The sequence below is a fragment of the Tribolium madens genome, unplaced genomic scaffold (assembly GCF_015345945.1).
Source record: "Tribolium madens isolate multiple individuals breed KSU strain unplaced genomic scaffold, Tmad_KSU_1.1 Scaffold_96;HRSCAF=242;Tcas5.2_LG5, whole genome shotgun sequence".
NCBI lineage: Eukaryota > Metazoa > Arthropoda > Insecta > Coleoptera > Tenebrionidae > Tribolium > Tribolium madens.
The window spans coordinates 756134-778672 of record NW_025401068.1 but is presented as its reverse complement, the minus strand read 5'-3'; the positions used below and the strand labels follow the sequence as shown (position 1 = coordinate 778672).

General features: G+C 31.1%; 1 protein-coding gene and 1 long non-coding RNA gene across 4 annotated transcripts in view; one reads left to right on the top strand and one right to left on the bottom strand.

Moving 5' to 3' along the window:
- Nucleotides 1-22539, top strand: part of LOC123013991 (RNA pseudouridylate synthase domain-containing protein 2-like) — a 344356-nt gene that overhangs the window by 151168 nt on the left and 170649 nt on the right. The window lies entirely within an intron of this gene.
- On the bottom strand, nt 282-643 carry LOC123013998. The gene is made up of 3 exons (XR_006413291.1): nt 577-643; nt 414-529; nt 282-360 (listed from the first exon to the last, which is right to left on the bottom strand). It is a non-coding gene; the product is annotated as an uncharacterized LOC123013998 (long non-coding RNA).

Genomic DNA, 22539 nt, shown 5'->3' with positions numbered 1-22539 from the left:
ATGCGATGCATTGGCGTATTGTCATTTCAGACCATATAGGTTTTTTTTTATTATAATTTTTAATTTGGTCCAGAATAAAAATAGCTTTGGAATTTGATTTTTCAGCGTCCTTTTTTATTTGCTCTAATTGTTTCCATTCTGCACGATTCTCTTCCTTGTCTATATCTACTGTTTCTTTGAGTTTATTGTAACACAGCTGAAGTCGTCTCAATTTCTGTTTTAGACACCGGTTTGTATACTCTAAGTCTTTTAATTGAGCCGATGTACATAAAGTGTTTGAGTCCCAAAGTCAAAAACGTTGTTAGAGTTAGTACTTAATGTTGGCTGTGGTAATTCACCAATTTCCGTCGTGGTTTGAAACTAGAAGTGTTATACAAATATACAAATTGAAACTATAACACAACACTATTTACAAATCTAGAAGGAACAGCTCCTGGTAAAAGCATGCGTTTCTTTGCATTGGTCAAAAAATCTTCCGGTTTAAAATGTGCACTGCAAACAGTTGAATATTCGGATAAATTTTTATGGTCTAAAAACATTTATTGTGATTTGGCATAATTAAATTTGTATTTATACCAATATAAGGTGCAATTGCTGCTTTCCACTCAGAGGCSAAATTTATATTAGCAGGAAAATAATGAAACGATTTTCCTTTTAAATCTTGCGATTTGCAAATACAGCATTTTCGTCTTGAAGGCATTCTTCATTCAAGTCAACGTTTAATTCGTTAATGAAACTAAAGACAACAATAAGGAATATTGTCGATAAATGATTTTTGAATGTCAAAATTTAAGCACTCTAAAAATTTTAAATATTTGAAATTTTTTATGAAGATATGCAACCAACATTACACATCTAAATATTTTAATTAAGACCAGAAGATGACTCTGCCCTACTCCCGTTTTATGTCATATGTCAAACACAAACATTTTTCCCACGCGCAAGGCCGGATAGACGAAAGTCTATCTTTTTATCAAGGAGGCCGTGCTGTCGATGATCATTTGCAGTCGACGAGATAGAAGTCACTAACTAATTCCTTTGTGTCAATTAATTAAGTACTGACAAATTTTGACAATTCAGTAATCTGATATACCTACATTGACAAAATTTTAAGTGTACGAGTTTTATTTGTCTATCGACCATACCACTGTGATAGACAGTGAATTTCGCCCGCCTTTTTTCCGTGAATTAACAAAGATTTACTGGAGTCTGTGCTTTATTGTCACGATAAGTGACATTTAAATACGTGTTGCAAATTTTATTAAATTCATTTTGGACCAGATTTCCAACCTGAAAGATTGGTACTGTTACTCAAGCAGTGTAAGAAAGCACAGGTAAAAAATAGCAAGGATCATCGAGCATTAGGTCAACAGAAAACAAGGTTAGAAAAACCTAAAGACTAATTTACACTTTTAGTCTGTCATGGAAATTGAGCGGACGAAATTTACTGTCTGTCACTGTACAATATGTTAGATTTATTTTTCTATTTCGGGGTCATAATGAGCATTTTGTGTAACTGAAAACAGTTGCATAAAATGCAACACACTGTTTTTTGGCAACATTTTATCCAATACTTTTGCGATCACTGGCTGCATACTGTCGTTTTTAAGTGAGAAATTGTTGTATTTCATCGAAACTAATGCAATTTGAGCCATTTTTAAGCAGTTTGGGTACCGTCAAATGCCAAAAATTTCAACATTCAAATATAATAAATAATTATAAATTCAATTTAAAAAGCGCTCAATAGAATAAAATAGTAGGTATAAAAAAAACACGTCTTACAACCTCTCATTGTGATACTCGTGTATTGTAATACTCGAATCGCAATGTGAGTGAGTGTTAGTAACATTTGTTTTTTTATTATACTATGTATTTTGTTTGTTGAAGAAATGAAATTCACATCTACTGGTATGCCAAAACTAAATCTTAGTGGGTTTTTCTATGTATATTTCTTATTTTATTATAAACATTCTTTATTTTGTCAAAATCTCGTTTTGACCTTGTTATGTTTAAAAAGTCGTGTAAACGGCCTTTTGGCTGTGACGAATTGAATAGAAAAAAGTCATAGCTTTCTAGAGGATTTTTTTTATATATTTTTTTTGATATTGTATGATTTTAATTGTCTTAGTTTTGTGAGATCTATCTTATTTTAATAGAAATATCAGATAAACAAACAAATACACAATAATGAGTAGTTTGTCATGCAGAAAGCAAAGTTAATTATATATTTCAACGGTGAGTTTCTGAAAATTTAATTTAAAAGGGGTGATGTAAAGATAAGAGTGTCTTGGCAAATTGTAGTAGAAAGTCTTTGTATATTAATTACTTAGAAGCGTGCGTATAACTTATGAGTTTAATTTGTTGTTCTATAAACTTTTATATGTAAGCAAAAAAAAACATACTGGTGAACAAAATCTTTATATTGTTTTTCAAAAACTTTTTTTACAGAAGATTATATTATTTTCTGAAATCCCACAAGATTAACGTAGAACACTGATGTGACAAAATTGAGAAAGTGCAAATCATGAATGACTCGTGTTGTGTAGTGTTCTGTACGACTTCAGTAACTCCGGAAAATTGTACTGTAAAGTAAGGGATTGCACAAGAACTGCTGCATCAACATTTTCTAGCACATTTATACCCAGGCTTAGTGCTGCAGGTCTTATCGACATAAGTGCATTAACATAAAATCGAATATAAAGCATATACACTCGGATCCAGTAAGATAAATTCGTATTTGAATTCCAAAACTCGTATATTTTGTGGTAGAGGGATATAAACTAAAGTTCAATGTTGTGCACTAATTTAGATCGAAGTTCCTTTTTAGATGAGATTAGGGTCCGCATTCGTAGTTTTTTTATTCCCTTGAAGCTGCAAGCATATATTCACGAACCAGTCGGTTGGAATACCAAGTATTTTTTATTTGAATAATTTGCGCCTAACAGAAATGGAGTGTGGAGAATGTGTGCTTGGTGTTAACGTATGTCATATTTAATTAAAAGTTATAATTGCATCACATTGTTTTTTAATCTTTTGTAGACTTTTGGCATTGTTTGAATTATTTTTCTTCTAACAGAAGCAATCAGATCGTTAACTGCATAAGTTTACAACATACACTTAAGTATGTGGCGGTTAACACATACGTAAATGGATAGTTTTTGTAATTTTCAAGGTGACTTAATGGGAAGATGGTAAACGTGCGTTATAATGAACTGAAAATTTCCGCCAACCTTGTTATTATATGACATAATCCTGCTAATGTGTAATATTATTAATTACAATTCTTAATCGATGGTAATGTTCTAAATTTAAATTTCATTAATGTTGAAATTCTAATAGATTTTAATTGGAGTAAGACACTTTGACCTAGCTTATTAAGAATTTGCATTTTATCAATAAACTGTAAATTACTAATTAGCTATTTTTTCTGGGTTTTTTTATTTGTTTTGAAATTTGATTACCTAAATTGATAATTCCATTTGGTTTATTATATCCTAATTCTTTGTAATGTTTTAATTGGTCGACCAATGATAGGTTTTTAAGGAATATGATTTTAGCCATTATTAATCATCTTATTAAAAACCAAATTCTGTTGATTGTTATTATCTAAACAATGAAAATCTGCGGCATCAAAGAATCAAAACAGCTTTTGCCTTGAGCTTTAGATTCGTATAACGTTGTGTCTAAAACTATATAAAAATCGACTTTGGTTTGGGGGGATTTTATCTTTTTTACTACCTAGATTTATAAAAAGAAATTATATGTTATTATCTGTTTTTAGTGACTGGTTAAATATGTAGTAATTTAAAATAATTATATTCACATTTTATAAATCACACGAATCAATTTGCTTCTTGTCATTTGCCTATAGTAGCTTTGTCGTTAGTAATTTATCAGTGCTGTTTTATTGTTGTTTATAATGAAGGAAATCACATCAAAAACTTTTTTTGTTATTATAAAATCATGCATGAATTTGTTGGAAGCTATTAATGGAATTGGCTTGAAAAAAAGTAAAAGTTTTTAATGATGCTTGTAGAATGAACATGAACTGAACATACAGGTCAATGTTAAGTAGTGCTACCGTGTGATGTAACTGCCACGTAATTCTTATGTAGTCTCGCTTGAACGAGTTTTTAGTTTTCAGTAATATGTTTGACAATTATTATTTAATAGTTGCTCTTTTGTCGATTTTCAATATAAAATGTTATGGATGGTAATCGCTTAGTGCCCAGTTTACCGTGTAATTACTTAATTAGATTAGTAAGTGATTTTGATGTGCTGGACAACCGCTCATTTTATAAACAAAATACTTGGAATTATGTGCTCATTTGGCGTCATAGAAGCAATTAGTTTTTCAATAAATTATTAAATTTTATAAAAATCAAGTTATACAGAGTGTTTTAAAAATTATTGAGAACAAACAACCTGAAGAGAATCAAGTTATAACGATTCTAATTCTGAAAAAAAAAACAAAATAATCCGCTAATCTATTTTTAAATAAAAAAGGGAATATTTTAGGAAACTGGTTTGAACACTCTTTTGTTACTATTTTGTGTTTTGTTTTTATATTTTTTATTTCTCTAGTTACATAAATACTTTCATTACAGCTTTTTTGGCAACCGCGTAAGGGCAGAGATTTGATCAAGTTATATTTTAACAACTATAATTAATCTGACATATTTCTTAAAGGTAATGAACTTACAACATACCCATGTAGAAAATATGAAAATTTTCGTCACAACTTTCGTGACAGATATTTATGTATGTATAGTGTGTTCGATTTAATAAACAATTGCCAGTGTCAAAATTAGAAAGAATTTTCGTTGTATGGCTTTAATTGAAGAAATTTGTGAACTAGGTATATTGCTCACCTCAAATCCCGATACGTAATGTAGATGTAATTTCTTAGTTTTTCCTTTTAAAGCCATTTATACCCGCTTTTGACACTGATAATTGTTGGATAACACATTCATGTTATGATTATTGATGTTTTTAATTAACGTATTTTGTATTTATGTTTAAACTCTTAATTTTTACACAGTGTTTCTTCAGATTTTTATTATTTTTAAGTAAGTATTCTAAATTTAAGAGTTTTTTTTTTATATTGGACATTTGTTACATTTTTTTTCACGAGTAGATTTTTTTATGTAAAATGTGTAGGGGAGCGATAGGTATACTCTTTTTATATTTATGTGCATCAAGTCGGTTGTAGTAGTCTAAATAAATCTTTAACTTAAAGGCGAATTTACACAAAAAGTGTCATTAATATGTCATTCAGAACAAATTTAAGCACAATAATAATGACAAAAATCTTTGTTTGCATTACGTTGTTAATTTTAATTATTTTTTGCTACCTGGGGCACACATTTATTTGAAAAAATAATTTGTGGGGAAATTTGAAGTTAGGATTGTTTAAATTTTTGCATGATTGCCACCTTAAAATGATCCCTTTCGATGCATATTAATATGAAAACTAGTATATTGACGCTCACCTAAATTCAAATTGATATTTTGAGAGAAATAATAATATTCTATGGTTTTGTTTTCGCCAATCGGTTGCCTGAAGTAGAGAAACCAACTCTATGTAAAAAAAAATTCAAAATAAAAGTCAAACATGTAAAAAAAAGATTTTACAATAACGCGCAAAGAGCGTCATTGCCCAACTGAGTAGGGTTAATGCCGCTCAAGTAAGTGCAATGCCGTAAAATTGAAACAAGTTAACTATTACTTTAAAATGCACACCAAAAAAGTGAAAAACTAAATTATATTATTAAATAACTCAAGAGAAGATCATATTTCGTTTTACAAAATAATTTTACTTTGCGATAAAAATTTAACATTTTAAACTTTATTTCCAATAATCACAAATATATCCATGTGGACGATCCGCCCCTGAACAGCTTGCATGAATCCACTTTCCACAAGAACACCTTTATACCATAGCTTGTTTTACCAAATTCTTTGCAAAAAAGGCATATTTCAGGCTGAGCGCAATTGCCCAGATTGTGTTGAAGGTTTAGAAACACTGACATAACTTCAAAGACGGATATTTATCAAAATTCTTTTATAACGTTGTAATTAACAAGTGTAGATGCAGTACTTCCATTTTTTAATTAAGAAAATATGTAAAATGGCTTAACAAACCTATGTAGAAATGTTAAGTGAAGTAATAACAGCAGTACGCAAAACACATCGAACAACACTACTCAAATATTTCACTGCCGAATAACATGGCTTATGCTTATTATAAAGTTAGATGGCGGTCCATGAACAAATTCGAATAATACTCAAATAGGTGAAAAATAACACGAGCGCCATTGACCGCTGAGCGCAATTGGGTCGTTGTACATATTTTTTTTATTGCATGTTCTGAATCTTTATTAAAAAATTATTGACCCATGTTTTGTTTTTTTTTTAATCTTAGTTTTAGTACAAAAAAATATTACAAAAACCCGTGAAATGAAATAAATCCATAACGCGCGCGTTTTATTTTGCTGTGAAGTAATAATCCGTTCTTTGCGCTCATTGGCCGTTTGCATGTCGGTAACGCAGATTGCAGACCTGTTTTAAGGTTATATTTTGGTGTTTGTTTATTTTAATATCTGTGTTCTGTGTATACAATAATAATTTATGATGCCGAAGATGAGTACATCTAAGCGTTGTGGTTAAACATCCGCCATATTATTACAGTTGCCACTGTCAGTTATCGTCAATGCTTTTAGGATTGTTACGTAGTAAAACGAGAATTTATCTCGGGTTTAAATTCTACCCCAAACTTAATAATCGAAATTATAGTATTTCAAACTTTACCAAGTTAATTTTATTGATGGATCACTTCTTTGTAAAATAATCTCTAACGTATAAAAGTAAAAAAACACAAAAACTCCGATGGATGCAACGACCCTATTACCCGTCGCTCCCCCACACCCGTGGTTAAAATTTGGTACACAGAATTTGTAAAACACATTGTACCTATTAGGGGTCGATTTGGAGTTTATTTGTAGTTAAAAAATTAAAAATTTGAGGTTAATTTGTCTACTGTCGGTTTATTGTAATCATCATACTATTACTATACTAAGTACCATAAACTCGCCAAGCAACTAATTTTAAAGGCTAATAAAAAAATGTTATGTCGCAACTTTTTTAGTTCTTTGGAGAGGTAATCTGTTCTATTTATCTTTTGGTAACCGAATCAATTTTTACGATTATCATAAAGTTTATAACATTTTTCAAGCAAAATGTTGCATACTCTTAAATAAAGATTCATACCATGGAGCTTACAATTGGTCATGTACGAAAAATAGGAAAATAAGAATTAAATAATTTATTTATTCTTGTGTGGGAATAATATTTCAATTAGCCGATAACATATTATAACATAACCGTTTTGGTTTTCCACAAAATATTAATATTTAAATAAAATAGATAGGGCAGTATAAAATCGATGAATGTAAACTATATGCGAAAGATAAATCTTCATACGGCTTAAGCCTATTGTCGAATGTAAAACTACTGGAATGGGAAGCGGTGTGGATCAGTCCGGTCGTTAAAAAGTAAACTTTTGTGTGATTCACAGAACGCGAGTGAAATATCTTTTAGTGAAATTTACATTGAAGCAACAAGTTTAAAAAAAACAATACAGGGTGAGTCCTAACAGATAAGTATAAACTGAGGGAATGGTATTTGTGAAAATAGAATAATGATAAAGTTGATAGGTTTTGAATAATTAACATTTTAATAATATTGAATATCTGAAAATTGGAAAAAGTTATGGGTGGGTTTGTGGTAATTGGTGATCAGGCCAGAATCTTTTAACAAAAGAAAAAGGTTTGCCATTTATGGCATGACATTTATAACGAATCCGGACTCTATTGTGAAGCCTCCGCTCTATTGATAATGCATTAGCAGAACATCATCTCAAACTTGGCCATAAATTATTTTCAATATTAAAATGTTAATTACTCAAAATCTATCAACTTTTACATTATTCAATTTTCACAGTTACCATTAGTAAAAATCAAGAAATTTTATCATGTGGAAAAGATTCCAACTATATAAATAATTTTTTTCCAAATTTGGTGTTTAAGGTCTCACTGATACCCTAATAATTTTGAACAATATTAAAGCATCAAAATGAAGTCTATATAATCCTCTATCGTTTCTACTTGCAATTTTTTTTTTAAATTAATTAGAAATACTTATTTTTGCGTCGACCCTAAAACTTGGGACACCTGTACATTTAAAATTCTATGCTTTTAAAAATCCTATTCAAAGTAACCTATGACTTTTTAATTTAATTTAAAAATTTGATTGAAATTATGGTACATAGTTGCATAATAGTATCCATTTTTATATTCTATTGACCGATATGACTCGTATTTTGTTTGATTTTGTTTTAAGAACCTATTATCAATATTCGAGTCCGAGAGCCACTGAGTTTAATTATTAGTTATTGTTTTTTTGTACGTAGATAACAGTGCTCTAAGATGCTGATATGTAAAATGTTGACTTCACAATATTACAGATGTGTACGGCCAATGTTTTGGCACAAGTTCAGTAGAGTTAGTTAAATTGGTAACTAATTTGTTGTATAGGTACAATTTTTGTGTTACTTATTGCGCTATGTAACAACTAAAATTAATATTTAATGTTTTCTACACCAGTTTATCTGTGTCATACGTGTCATGTAATTTCCAATATTTCGTGGAGTACTCATTGTTAGAATCCATACGATCGATTTTCAGATTTTTGTACAGATTATAATGCTGGTTTTGTATTTGTGTGATCAGCTTTTTTTGTAAAAGTAACATTCTGCTTTTTCACTTGTTTCATAACAGAGATTTGAATGCAGTTTCCGATTCAGCAGGAAGTTTGATATATTCAATATCACTTTTTGTACTGTTATATTGTGACAGGCAACATTTGCCTTCATGTAGGTAAATGAACAAACACAACTTACCGTGTCTGCATAGTTTTTTTTATAAATGTAATATAGCTCCTCTAAATTTCTTATGATAATGGTTAAAGTTTTATTCCAACTAAGGAATTCATCGTAAATCAGTTAGCAAAAAATGTTGTAATGACATCCAGTTTAATATTATAAAGCACAGTTGTCGAGGGAAAATAAAAAGCCGCATGTCGAATTACAAGAAGATATCTTTTATTCATTAAGGATACTTGTATGGCTCTCCGTCTGTGATTGTGGACATAAATCATTTCTATAGGCCGATCTCTTATCATTATCGGTTTTTATATAAAACAGGTGCATCTTCAGTTATTGTTACCAAAATTCGCTGAAAGTGAGATAAATAATATGCTCCTGAAGCAGTTAGTTCTGTTTTGTTTACCATACGGGGCAAATAAAAATATGGAACAAAGCGTTTATTACTTAAATTGTCAGATTTTCAAAAAAAAAATTATTGACGAATGTTTTCGTAAAGTTAATACGTAACTAGTTACTAAAGCTATAAAATATGTATTTTGAAATACTCAGCATTTTATAAAGCGCCAACTTACTTGTGGGTACTTTGTTGTATGTTGTCTTGTTTAGTTTACATAGTTTACTTTTTTCTTTACCTTTTTTCAAAGGTCAGAATGCACAGTTTTTATTGTCTTGAATCTTATATGCTTTTTGCTTATGCTTGAATCTTCTGTCGAAAACGTTAGTTTGTATAATGGTGTAAGATACATGTGCAGAATTTGTTTTTTTTTTGTATTTGCCAGCAAATTTTTTATAATTTTTTATTATACCTGCATCATAATCCTAAATTAAAACACGCTGCAGCGTGCGTAATTTGGCCTTTAGAGCACGCTGAATTTTAAAGTTGTCTAGGTAACAAGAAATAGTGAAATGTCTGGACCAATTACAGCGCGAAAAAATGTGCTTAACAACGTAAACTAGTAACCTTCTCTACGAAAACGATTCACAAACAACCTTTGATAATTTTATTGTGTAAATTCACATTTTTTTAATGGTCATAAAAGATCGTAAATGGGCAGGTATAATAAAAAATTGCGTATAACACTAGTTTATAAGCGCCTTGCTTATAAACTAGTATTATAATATACTATTTTAGTTTGATACTATGTGTATGTTATGAAACATATTTTCTTGTTGTGCTTTTTTATTAGACACAATTCGTCGTTTTTTTTTAATCAAAAATTTGATCATGATTTATTAAGCAATTTGCTTGTGTTAAACACGGAATACTAAAGTCTCATAAGCTTTTAAAACATCAACAAATTATGTAGAGTATTAGTGGAAGTATCATCAGATAAAATTAGTAATTTATGTTGATGGGGTAGGCATTTTATTTTCAGAGCGTCTGTGGTGAGAATTTCCGTATTATGTTTGTGGAGATATCGGAAGAAACTGGAATAATTTAGAATAATGTTTCACTTTCATTTTTCAATTATATTCTACTATTGGATTTAATATTTGTATGTTTTATTTTATGATAAATTTCTCGTAGACTCGGTAAAATCGTTAACGTAGTTATCATTTTTATTTTATTTTTTTATTTTTTAGCGCCGCTATCATTTTAATGCGACGACCATAAAAAACTATTTTTTTATTTGCAAAGTTAAAAGTCTGACAATTCTTCTACAGAGGCACTAGAGCTGTAGTTTATATTATTTTATTGTTCCTATGCCTCTTCAATTTTTAACATTCTGTTACGAGAATGTAAAAATAGCGATGTATGATTGGGACATTTCCTGATGACAGGTTTGCAAGGTCCGAGACTCTTTTAAGTTGCCCAGGGGCCATAGATATCAAATAATGCCCATGGTACAAGTACAAACACTGTGTTATATTTTACTTGAAATTAAAGTTTTTAAATGTGACAAATTAACAAGTACAAGATATCTTTAAAATGAAATTCATTTTTAGTTTTAATAAATAAAATTACTGTTAAATTAAATGGAATTGTAAAACTCGATGTAATGTTGATTGCCTATGGTTACTCATCAGCTGTTAGAGTTGGGAAGTTCGATTCTTTTGAGTTAGTAGATAAGTAAAGATTCGTTCGCGAAAGATTGACTCTTGGTTTTATTTGCCCTTACGAGTTAATTGTTGATGCTTATTACTTGGATGGTTTCTTTCGTTCAGTTTATTTGAATAATTATTGGTATGTTTAAAATATTAAGATGTGTTTGGGTTTGGCATCAAGCACAAGTTGTCGCAGACAGACAATGAATCAAAAAAGAATCTATTCGTTTACGAATTAAGATTCGATTCACTCGAGTCATAAAATGAAGTTCATTTTGAACGAATCGTTTGCGATCGATACAAATTCATCAAGAAAACATTCATTTGTTCTAATGTTTAAGGGCTTATCAAGATGAATTCCGTATTAAAAGTATTATTAAACAGTGGCGGCTCGTGACTTTTAGACAGGGGGGTCGCAATTAAAATGATGGTATATAACGAGTCTTTATTAAAATTTGGCGTCATAGTTGGAAGTGACTATGAGTGTGTTGTAAACAAACCCTAATTTTTAATACGTTCAGTGAGATGTCAATATCAGATTAATAACTTCCAAGAAGATGGTGCGGTCATAATCAAACTTTTGCAGATAACTTTGACGTCAATTTAAACCGTCACAAATAATGTAACAATAAAAAAAACTTACTTGAAATAAAATACATATGTATTAATAACACAAAAAAGTTATTTCTTAAAATTAAATTCTGCTCTTCGGTCCTTCATAGATATAAATTTCTCCAACACCTTTTCTTCAAAAATTATCAATGTCTTGCATACTGTAATATTGCAGTAAAATCGATTAATTCCCTAAAAAATCCGCGATTTCCCGATTCCCCACTTTCGTCGTGACCTCTGAGTGCCATCTCAAAAGCACTGCAAAATTTTACGCAACTAACTGTGCGTTTTAAAATATAGCCGTTTTTCCGAACCTTTTCATTGTGCTCAGTAATATGTTGGCGATAAGCAGAGTTAAGCTGAGTCATTATATTCGATTTTTCAAGTAAAGCAAGTGCTGTGCATACATTTATATGACCACGAGATGATTCGAGCTTTCTTACTTTAGCAGGAAGATGATGTAAATCCTTTAAGATACTTTATACCTCTCCGTGCCCAATTCGGATCTGCTTCTGTTGCTGCAGGGTTGTAAAACAATATGCACGGAAAACAGTACAACAAATTCAAAACTTCACACCCAAATATCCAATTATTTCGGTCATAAATGTCACTTGAGAAATGCCGTGTAAATGTCCTGTTTTGAGATTTTCTTTCACTAATCTGTGTTAAATTTAAATCAGGCAATGGCCTGCCTAAATCCTTAATTTTTATTTTGTCTTCTAGAGGAAGTCTGTTAAAATCTGTTTTTATTAAAACACTTACACTATTTGCACTTTCACTCATTGTCAATTCACTATAATAAATTAAAACTAATGAAAACTGGATGTGCTTTGTCAAGTCGGTCAAAAATCACGAAATCCAACTAATAAGACGCTATTCTTTTTGTGCAAGCTTAAATGTCATTTTAATCTCAAAAAAACCCAAATTAATAAAATCACTAATTACTCGTCGCTTCTTTTAAAATACGCGAAGCTAATTGGTTTTTATCTCCCCTTAAATCCAAAGCACCCCCTGGTCCATACTCTCGTGTTTCCAATGCGCCGATCTCACTTTCATACCCGTCGCCTAAGCGTGGCCGCAGAATCTTAGCGGCCAAGTCTTGATATAGCGGTGACCACGTGAGGAACATTTGAATTTTTTGATTGGCTAGCAGAAGCGTAGAGCTGAGCTATAGATACCTTTTCATGACAACCAGGGCCCCGGAATTGTTTGCGCCCTGTTTGCGCTGTACCATCGAAATAACTTAATTTCTGGGTTTATAAAAAATAAATGGGCGTTTTTACTCAAATTACAAAATTTCTAATTAAACTTTTATAATAAAATAAATCACTCTAAACTAAATAAAACGTTCTTTATGGTTTCTTGTTCAGGGGGGGCGCGCGGCAAAGCGGCCTTAAGAGAAACCGCCACTGTTATTAAACTTTTATATTTTAAATTATTTGGAGCGATGACACTAAATGGCGACAGCATATTTGATCAGGTCACACCTGGCAAAAGCGAAGTGAAGGCGGTTTCAGTTGTTTTTTTTTTTCGAAAAATGCGGGCTTTATTTTTTTCAAATTGTTGTATCTAACTTATTTTACATTATTTATTTACTTATTATTGATCATAGTGTTTCATTTTATAAGTGTATGTGAACCTATATGTTAAAACTCATCCTGTATATGGAGATAAAATTTACTGTAATTGTCTGTCATTGTCTGTACGAGTACCTCTCAAATACTGGCGAAATAGTAAAAGTTTCAATAGGCCTTACATAAAACAATTAGATATGTTACGTATTTTCCTCTCCAAGTTCACAAGTTACTCACTAACATGGTTTCGAACAATTGTTTTTAAAATTCTTTAATTTTAGATTCATGTATAAAAAAAACTGCATTGGAGTTTTATACATGAATCTTAAAAACTTGTGGGTTTCAATACATTTTTTTTAGTAAAGTAGCTGTACAAGTAAGATGCAAAACTTTGATTGTATACCTAGTTTGACCACATAACGGCTGTATTTAAACGCTGCCAACATCTCACATTTTTTTGTAACGTCTTTGTTAAGATGGAACAGCTGAATCTATTTTAGAATTTAGTAGACGATTTCTTTTAACATAATTGTTGCGCTATGCTTTTGCTGTCTTGTTTCAGGAATTTAAATTAGAAAAAATTATCTTTTAAGGTTGGCCAAATGTTTTGAAAATTTTACTATACTTTAAATTATTTTCATCTAAATTGAATTTAATTACTTAGTCAATTGCGATAATCAAATTTATTAATAATTTATTGCAAAGTTGGCAACCCCTAGCCCGCCACCTCTAGGTGTCTGGATTGTGTAGATTCTTGTGTCTGGATTCGTAGCAAAAGTAACTAAATTGTGTCAACAATTATGACAGGAGCAGTAGATTTTATATGTGAAGTATTCTAACCCGACTTTTTCAGACTTGTCATTTTTGATAGATATGTCCTTAAAAAACAATTGGATGTTTAAAGTCAGACTTACACAACTCAATTATTTATGTATATTTTCAAGTAAAGAAAATCAAATTAATTTCAATTTTAATATAAATTTTATTTTAAATTTAGACTGGGGAGTGGTTCCCTAGGTCAAAATAAGAAAAAAAGTTCCTATATCCCTATGTTCGGAAATGCTCCTCAGGGAGTTGTAGCGATAACTCGACATTATATAATTAATATATAATTAAGGTCGATGTAGGGTTAAAAAATTTTTTTTTTTTTTTTTAAAAACGGTACGTCGTACAAACATAACAAAAGAGCCATTTTTTCTTCCGCTTCTCTAATTAACTTTTGTAAATTTTTGTCTATCGGTTACTGAGATCGCGCACTTTTCTTATTTTCATCTAGGGAACCAGTCCCTAACACTTTTTGACGTTTTTTCCAGACACCCCGTATAGAGGGTGTGTCAGAACTGGCGCTCCAGAGAAAAATTTCAAGTAAGATAAGATCCCAGGAACATGGAAAAAATGTTAAAAAATTCTATCTGTCAAGAAATTTTGACATATTTTATGACATTTGAAATTTTTTATGTCTATTTAATGATATTGATGATCTTGTATATGTTTTTTTATAATTATTTAGTAAAGGTACAAAAATTTTGCTAATAAAAGCCACAAATAACATTAAAAAGAGTTACAATTTAGGATACTGCTTCTTTGTTTCCTCTTCTAATAGCCTATAGCAAAAAATCTTGGAAAATTATTTTTACAACAAAAATAAATAGAGTCAAAGTGCAAAATTTAAATTCTCATAACTTCAAAATTTTTATAGATGGATTTTTTTTATTATTTATTCCATGTTCCTGGTATATTACCTTACATGGCATTTTTCTCTGGGGCGCGAGTTCTGACTTACCCTGTATAAAACGTAGGAGTATATAAAATCGTTGAATAAATTAATTCTGCGCATAAATTTTAATTTGTTTGTGTCGTAGACTAATTCTAAATTTAGTCGTTTTATAAAACGCCTAATCAGGTAGAGTTCAGAGATTTTTTTCTAATAAATATGAAATCATAGCGAGCACACTTACAATTTGTCAGTTTTGACGTTGAAATAATGAAAACAGAAATAATTGAACTACCAACACAATAATGGGTAGATTAAAATACGAATTGCGAAAGGCACTCATTCGAGTTTTATCCAGTGGTACCCTTCGCCTTGATAACTTAACAGGAACCCAAGTTTCTCAAAACTAACTTGATTGTGTCAGAAGATGCTCTTTCTTTCGCGATATCATTGGGCATCACACAGGAAGAAGATGTGCATTTTACAAACATAAGCTAAAATCATGTCAGTCATTGGAATAAGTCCACGTTTGCTCAGTTTATAATAAATTTGTAACGCTTGTCAAAAATGACAATGACAATGATTGGTGATAATCATAGGCATTGTGGATTCAAATTTACAGAAGCAGGAATTCTGCGTCGAACCTTTCTTCCCACCATGTCCCAAATGTGTTCAATGGGATTTAGGTCAGGACTTCGCGCTGGCCATCTCATACGTTCTATTTCAACCTCATCTAGATACGTGTTCACGTTGTATGAGCACTTGCATTATCGTCATAAATGAATACTTATATAGGGTCTATAGATGGCGTACTCATGTACAACCTTTTGAACTCGTATTCAGCAGCGCCTCTGTAGTTTGGACGCTGAACTATAGAGCAAAATGTGACTTTTTGAAATGGTAAAAATAATGTTAATTGAGTATTTAGTACAGGGAGATAAGTGCTACTGGCATCTTATTAGAGATTAAACAAAGAAAATATAAGTATATTTTTTTAAAGTGATTTATTAAAGATATTGAATCAAATTAGTTAACATAGGTGGTTTCATACTTATATGGATTATATTAGAACAATTATGTTCGAGAAGGAAGCATAAACAGTCTGAGTTGTTGAGTTCTTGTCTCAAAAGGGTGTCGGCCGGAACAAATCTTCATATTTTTCCCATCAATGTCCACATTTTCATCAACAAAATTCGCAAATTGTTAGTAAAACTTCCTTTACTTGTACACACAGCCACACATCTGTACACAATAACTGAATAAAAATCTAAAAATCATAACTACACATAAGCACTTTGAATGATGTCACCGTCAAAATTTAATTTTTTCTATCAGAGGTGTCACAGCCAACCGCTAAAATTTTAAAATTTTGATGCGAGCACCTCTGGTGTTTGGGCGCTAAATTAAATGGATAGACTGAATTCACCAATCTAAGAAATCATAGCATGATTATCGTGCATAAACATGAAATTTTCACCAATAATTGGTGCATAAGGCACAACATAAGGTTCCAGAATATCTCTGATGTACCTATCAGCACTCATTGTTCCTCTGTCTACAATGACTAATTCAGTACGAGCTTTCAAACTAATGCCACCCCAGACCATAATCTCCTCCAAAACTCAGCCTTGGGACAATATTGCACTGTGCAAATTTTTCTCTTGATCGTCGCCAAACTCTTTGTCGTCTATCTGGAGAATGAAGACAAAACCTCGACTCATTAGAGCAAAGAACTCGACTCCAATCAGCAACACCCCAATTCTCATGTCCATGAGCAAAACGTAGTCGCTCGACTTGATGCTCTCTGGTCAATTTGGGGCCATTTGCTGATCTCCTTGCAACTAATCCTTCTTCCTTGAATCTTCTTCTTACTGTTCTTTCGCTTATTGTCACACCTCTTACCTCTTCTATCAAGTTACGAGCATGAACAGCTGTTGTGTCCCTATTTCTCAATACTTGTAGTGTGAGAAAATGATCATCTCGAGCTGTGGTACATCGCTTTCTTCCTGATCCAACTCTCCCAGTTTTGCGAATCTGTTCTACAGCTTACTGCACCTTGCACTTCGAAACTCCGAGAACTCGAGCTGCGTAATATTGCAACCTACCATCTCGAACTAGAACAATTGCTCTGGCCGCGTCCGTTGGATTTAACACCATATTTACTTTTAGAAGGCTAAATTACTTCTATACTCTTCAAAAAATGACAAGAGTAATGATAAAGGGCATTGAAATAAGTATAGCGATAATAGAGGATTGGAAAAAATGTTTTAAAAAAGTATTCAAAATTTTATCGCGTGCTCATTTCTTTGTTTGTTGGTTTTAACAATAGTTGGAAATATATACTTGTGAATGGGTTTCTTTCAGTCATAAATGTTTTGAATTTGGAAAAACTGATTCAACAGTTAAAGTTTAACAGTTAAGTATATGACAAATGATGACAGATGACGTAATCAAGCTCCACCCTTATGTTATATCCATAGCACACTACGACGTTTTTATTTGAACGCTCGTCAATCCACTGAAAAGAGCTTCGCACGATAATAAGAGTTTCTAATAATATAATTCTCTTAGCTACTATAGAGTACTTGTGATACCATCCTTGAGCAACCCTTCAAGCTTGAAAGTCAATTTTATAGACTATAGTAGGTATGCGTACCACGCTTCTTTCTTTACTCTCTTTAAACTTCTAAAATTAATCTCTACAACATACTTAAAGGGTTATTAGCGAAAAATGACTAGCTTATTATTATATTATACATATCAAGAAAAATGTACAGTCACATTTTGCGAATATTATTTATCAAAAACACTTTACTGTCAAATGCAGTAGACATAATTTAGTTACAGAGACACTCTATTTTATTATGTTTTTTCAAAGAAAACTTTCTACGTATTATTGGCTTTCAACAATATTTGTTAATAACCCTGCACAATTTGTGGTACCTTTGTTATTCTTTTACAAGGTCATTGGTTTGTTAAAGATGTATTTACATACATTCATTTAAAGTTTTTTTATCGGAGAGATAATCACTAATTGTTTTAGTCTTTAAGTTAGGTAGTTTCGTCAGCAAACGGTGTATACATACCTTGACACCTTTCACATAATTCTTACACTTATTTTTGTAAGATAAACAGAAAAATAGTAGCAATGATAAAAATTTTCAACTTTTGTTTTTATTGATTGCTATAATTTAGAGTTTTTCTTAGATTGCAGATGCCAATTTCTTGTTAATTTTCACTAAAAATGTCTTAGGCAAATGCGAAATTTACTTTAAAAGTTTATATCCCATAATCATTATCTGAAGTTTATGAGCAGTCCTCTAAAATGTAGTAGTAATATTTTTATACTAGCACCTTTTTTATTTGTTACAGGTGAGTCCAGGGGTATAATTTTCTTTGGTTGGACGTGTTTTGTCTCTGAGCGACTAATAAATCTGACATTCTCGACATTCGAGATGCAGTTATGAGTCCCTACAGCCGTACTCAACTGGTTCGTTGTATATTTCTTTCAAATCAGTCTTTTCACATTTTAAGAACTGTTTCAATGTATCTTTTTTTCAGGTGTTGTAAAATAAAATAATTTTTTTTTACTGAAAATGTAAAAAGAGCATTATTTAAAAAAAATATGTGTAGCTATACAAGGTGTTTTACCCAGACTTTCTCTAGGGTCATATTGAAATTACTAATAGAACCAAACAATTGATTGTTAACAATAGATAACCTGGCCGAAGATCTTTTATTTAGTGTTACATAACTGCAAACACTTTTATTTAATTTTTTTGGTTACAAAAAATAAAATTAATACTATGTTGAGGCTGAAAACCCGTCTCTGCCTACGAGTACGTCTTGATACGATCTACATTTTATAATAAATTTAGGGCCGATTTACAGAATATTAAATTAATTTCAATTAAGTTGCCATTTACTATACATTGCCAAACGTCAGATTAGTTAAGAATTAAAATTTGATTGCAATTAAATTTTCTGTAAACTGCTGTAAGAGTGGGTTTACATGAAGTGAATTTTGCGACAACTGTAATATTGGTTGCATCAAAAATTTGGTTAGGCTCATTATTCCTTGTGAATCACCCTGTATCTCATGAGGACATTACTTCTGTTGGGCGGTAATATTCAAGATTGCCAACGTTAAAATTACAAAAATACCGAGAATTTTTTTTTTCAAATTATCAAGTTACGCATAATATTTTGCTAAATTAGTATTCAATTGCTTCTGAAGCAGTTTTTCTTACTTTTGGGGAAGCGAACGATTTTAATATCAGATTCACACATTATTTCAATATTTGTTTTGACATTTTTGAAATGTCAAAAGTCAAACGCAATTTGCATGTCCTACCACGTTTGGCCCTTAACTTTGTTAAAATTTTATTTTATTCAAATTTTTGACTAAAAATAATGTGATTATAAATAAAATAGTATACAAACCTCGGTGGTAATGGCATTACCCTTTGTGCTTTTTTCGATCTTGAGGCCGGAGCCTCTCGATCGTATACATAAGCACTCGGGGTAATGCCATATTTACTACCTCGATTGTAATGTACTATTAAGCTGACGGACAACTGGTTACCGCAGATTGATAAAAGGTTTTTGAATCTTCAGAGCTATGTTCTATTTTGGTTTATATTTGATTCATAATTTCAAAATTTTATAATAACACAGTTTGTCTTAACAAACTACTCATTTTAATTTCCGTAGCTGAAATATAAACTAAATATTTTTATTTAATTTGTTCGGCTTGTTTTTTCATCGGACTGTAATACCATTGAGGGAATGAAATGAAAAATATCACTCTTAAAAACATAACTGAATTTGTACATACACATTTCGTTTTAATTATTGGCTGCTCATTAAACAGGGTTATTTATGAGAGGGGTACTTCTGATTTTTTTACATATTATTAAAAGTCCACAACGTGCATAAAATAGTACATTATATATAAAGGAAGAGAAATGCACGATAACTCCTGCGATTCCGTTTATAGCACCAAAGAAATAATAGCATTTCTCTCCAGTGGTTTATATACTATTTTTTGCACGACTTGAGTTAAAAAACCCAAGAAATTGGTTGTTTTTCTTTAATAAATTGTAAAAATTAGCATAAAGCTAGCATTCTTTGAAATTACACCATGGTAACAATAAAAAAGTTTGTTGACAATGAGGTTATCAATGAATGGGAATGACTTAGTAACGGGAGCAAATATTTGCTCCCGTCGTTAAATTTATTTCTCCCCCTGGGGAGTGAATTTTAACTTCTGTCACAATTGTGACATAAGAAAAGTTGATTTCTACTCCCGGCCGTGCAAAAAAAACATATTTTCGGCTTTAATATACGTAGCCAGTGATTATTGTCGATGATATTGAAATGAAACATGTTTAGCTTCAATTTCTCACAAACTTAGAATCTTTGATGATTGACATACGACATGTGATATTTGTTGAGACAATTTAATACTCGAAAATGAAAAAAAAATGCTTACTCTGATTGGTAATGATTGTATTTTTTGGTTCTCCCGAGGATTTCGCTAATTTCATTGTTTGTTGCGCCTCTCAACGATTTAAAATCATTTTAAGTGAAAAAGTGTATTTTTGCGTTATTTGTCGAACTGACATATTTGTAAAACCTTATAACAACGAAAGTCAACAAGATAAAAAAAAATCTGTATAATATTATATACCGTTGTGATCAGATGGTAATACTATGTGTTTCGATTAGGTTTCATTTGATACATGAATTATGAAGTTAATGTTATTTTAAAACTAAAACGATAGTGGTAAGTGTGCTGAGAAAAAAATAATACGAAGTTTTTACAAAGATTTCAACTGGAACGTGATCAGAATTTGTTGTTTTTGTCCTAGTTTTATAAGTTGGTAGAGTGTTTTCATCCTATAGGATCAAAAACAGGTATTAAACTTTCTTACAACGTTTCTGTTTGATAAGTAATATAAAAGGGGCATGTTAAAGTTGCCGTCCAAAGTGTTGAATTGCTTACAACTTGAGTAAATGAAATCTCTGAAGGAATCAATATACCGCTTGGATAAGTAACTAGGCAACTTTTTTTTAGTGATAGTGAACTCTAAGTGATAGATCTCGTCAAGAGCTAAAACTGCGTCATGTACAATTTTTTTCAAAAAATTTTTGGCTATCAAATTAAAAATGTTTACAAAACTACCTATAGTTTTGTTTTTCGAATATTATATATTATATTATGTTTATGCCGAAGTGTTGTTTTAGAAAACGGCGCGCTGCGCCTTTTTGCTGGTTAAGCTATACAACATTACTTCATATTTTGCCTTTCATTGATACGAATTACGATCACTATAGGTCTTTTGAGTTGTGTTCAGTTTGAAAAAGTGACCAGAATGCCAAAAAGATCAACTAAAAAAAACCTTCACGGGCTTATTACAAAAAAAATTAGAAAAACAGACAATCTATATACAGGGTCAGTCACAGGAGAGTTACTTCTGAAATAATTTGGGCAGCAACCCATTATACACTTTATATAGGTGTCTAGCTTTCTCATTTTTAAAAATTTTAAAATTGAATCCAAGAATACTTTGCATATCTTTTCATTTTGACATTTAAAAAGTAACAGTCAATTTTCGTTAATACAATGTATTATTACACAAATAACGAAAAAGTGGACATGCTCGTAATCCAAAGAGAATGCAAGAAAAATGCTGCTGTGGCAGCAGCTCTGTACTTGGTGAGGTATCCAAATCGAATGTATTCGGTTCCTGAAACATTTAGAAAACTGGAAGCCAAGTTACGACAAGATTAGTCCTCAATGGAAGACTCAGTCAGAGGACTTTTACTGACCCAGAAACTGAAATAAGAGTCCTTAAAGCAGTAGACAATTACTTGTCATTTTGCCGACTTCACTAATTTTCATCCTGCTCACATTGATTACTGAATTAATTTAAATAAAATATTATATCCAGTTATATACGCTAAAGGTATTTTTGGTTGCAAACTAATTAATTTTCAAAGTAACGGTCCTGACTAACCCTGTATATAAAAGAGTTCCGTGACTGACTGACAGACAACGCACAGTCTAAACCACTGAAGCTAGAAATATGAAATTTGGCAGATATGTTCCTAGAGGTTGTAGAGGTCCGCTAAGAAAGGATTAAAAAAAAATCAATTTCTAAGGGGGTGAGATGGGGGTGTAAACAAAGATAGAAACAAAAAAATTGGAAGATATGTTACTTAGCGGTTGTAAAGGTGCACGAAGACGAGATTTTTTAAAAATAATTACTAAATACTTATTTACTCCTTTACAAAAGGGGGTGAAACCGGGTGTATACGTTTAAACAAAAATAAAAACATTAAATTTGGCAGATATGTTCTTTATAGGGTGTACAGGTCCGCTAAGAAATGATTTTTTCACAATCAATCTCGACGGGGGTGAAATGGAGTGTAAATATTAAAACGAACATAGAAACAAAAAAATTGAGGATATGTTCCTTAGCAGTCATAAAAGTGCACTTAGACGAGGTTTTTTAAAAATAATAAGTAAAAACTTATTCACCCCCTTAGAAAAGGGAGTGAAACTGGATGTACACATTTAAACGAAAATAAAAACATTAAATTTGGAAGATATGTTCCTTAGAGCATGTGGATTTCCGCTAAGA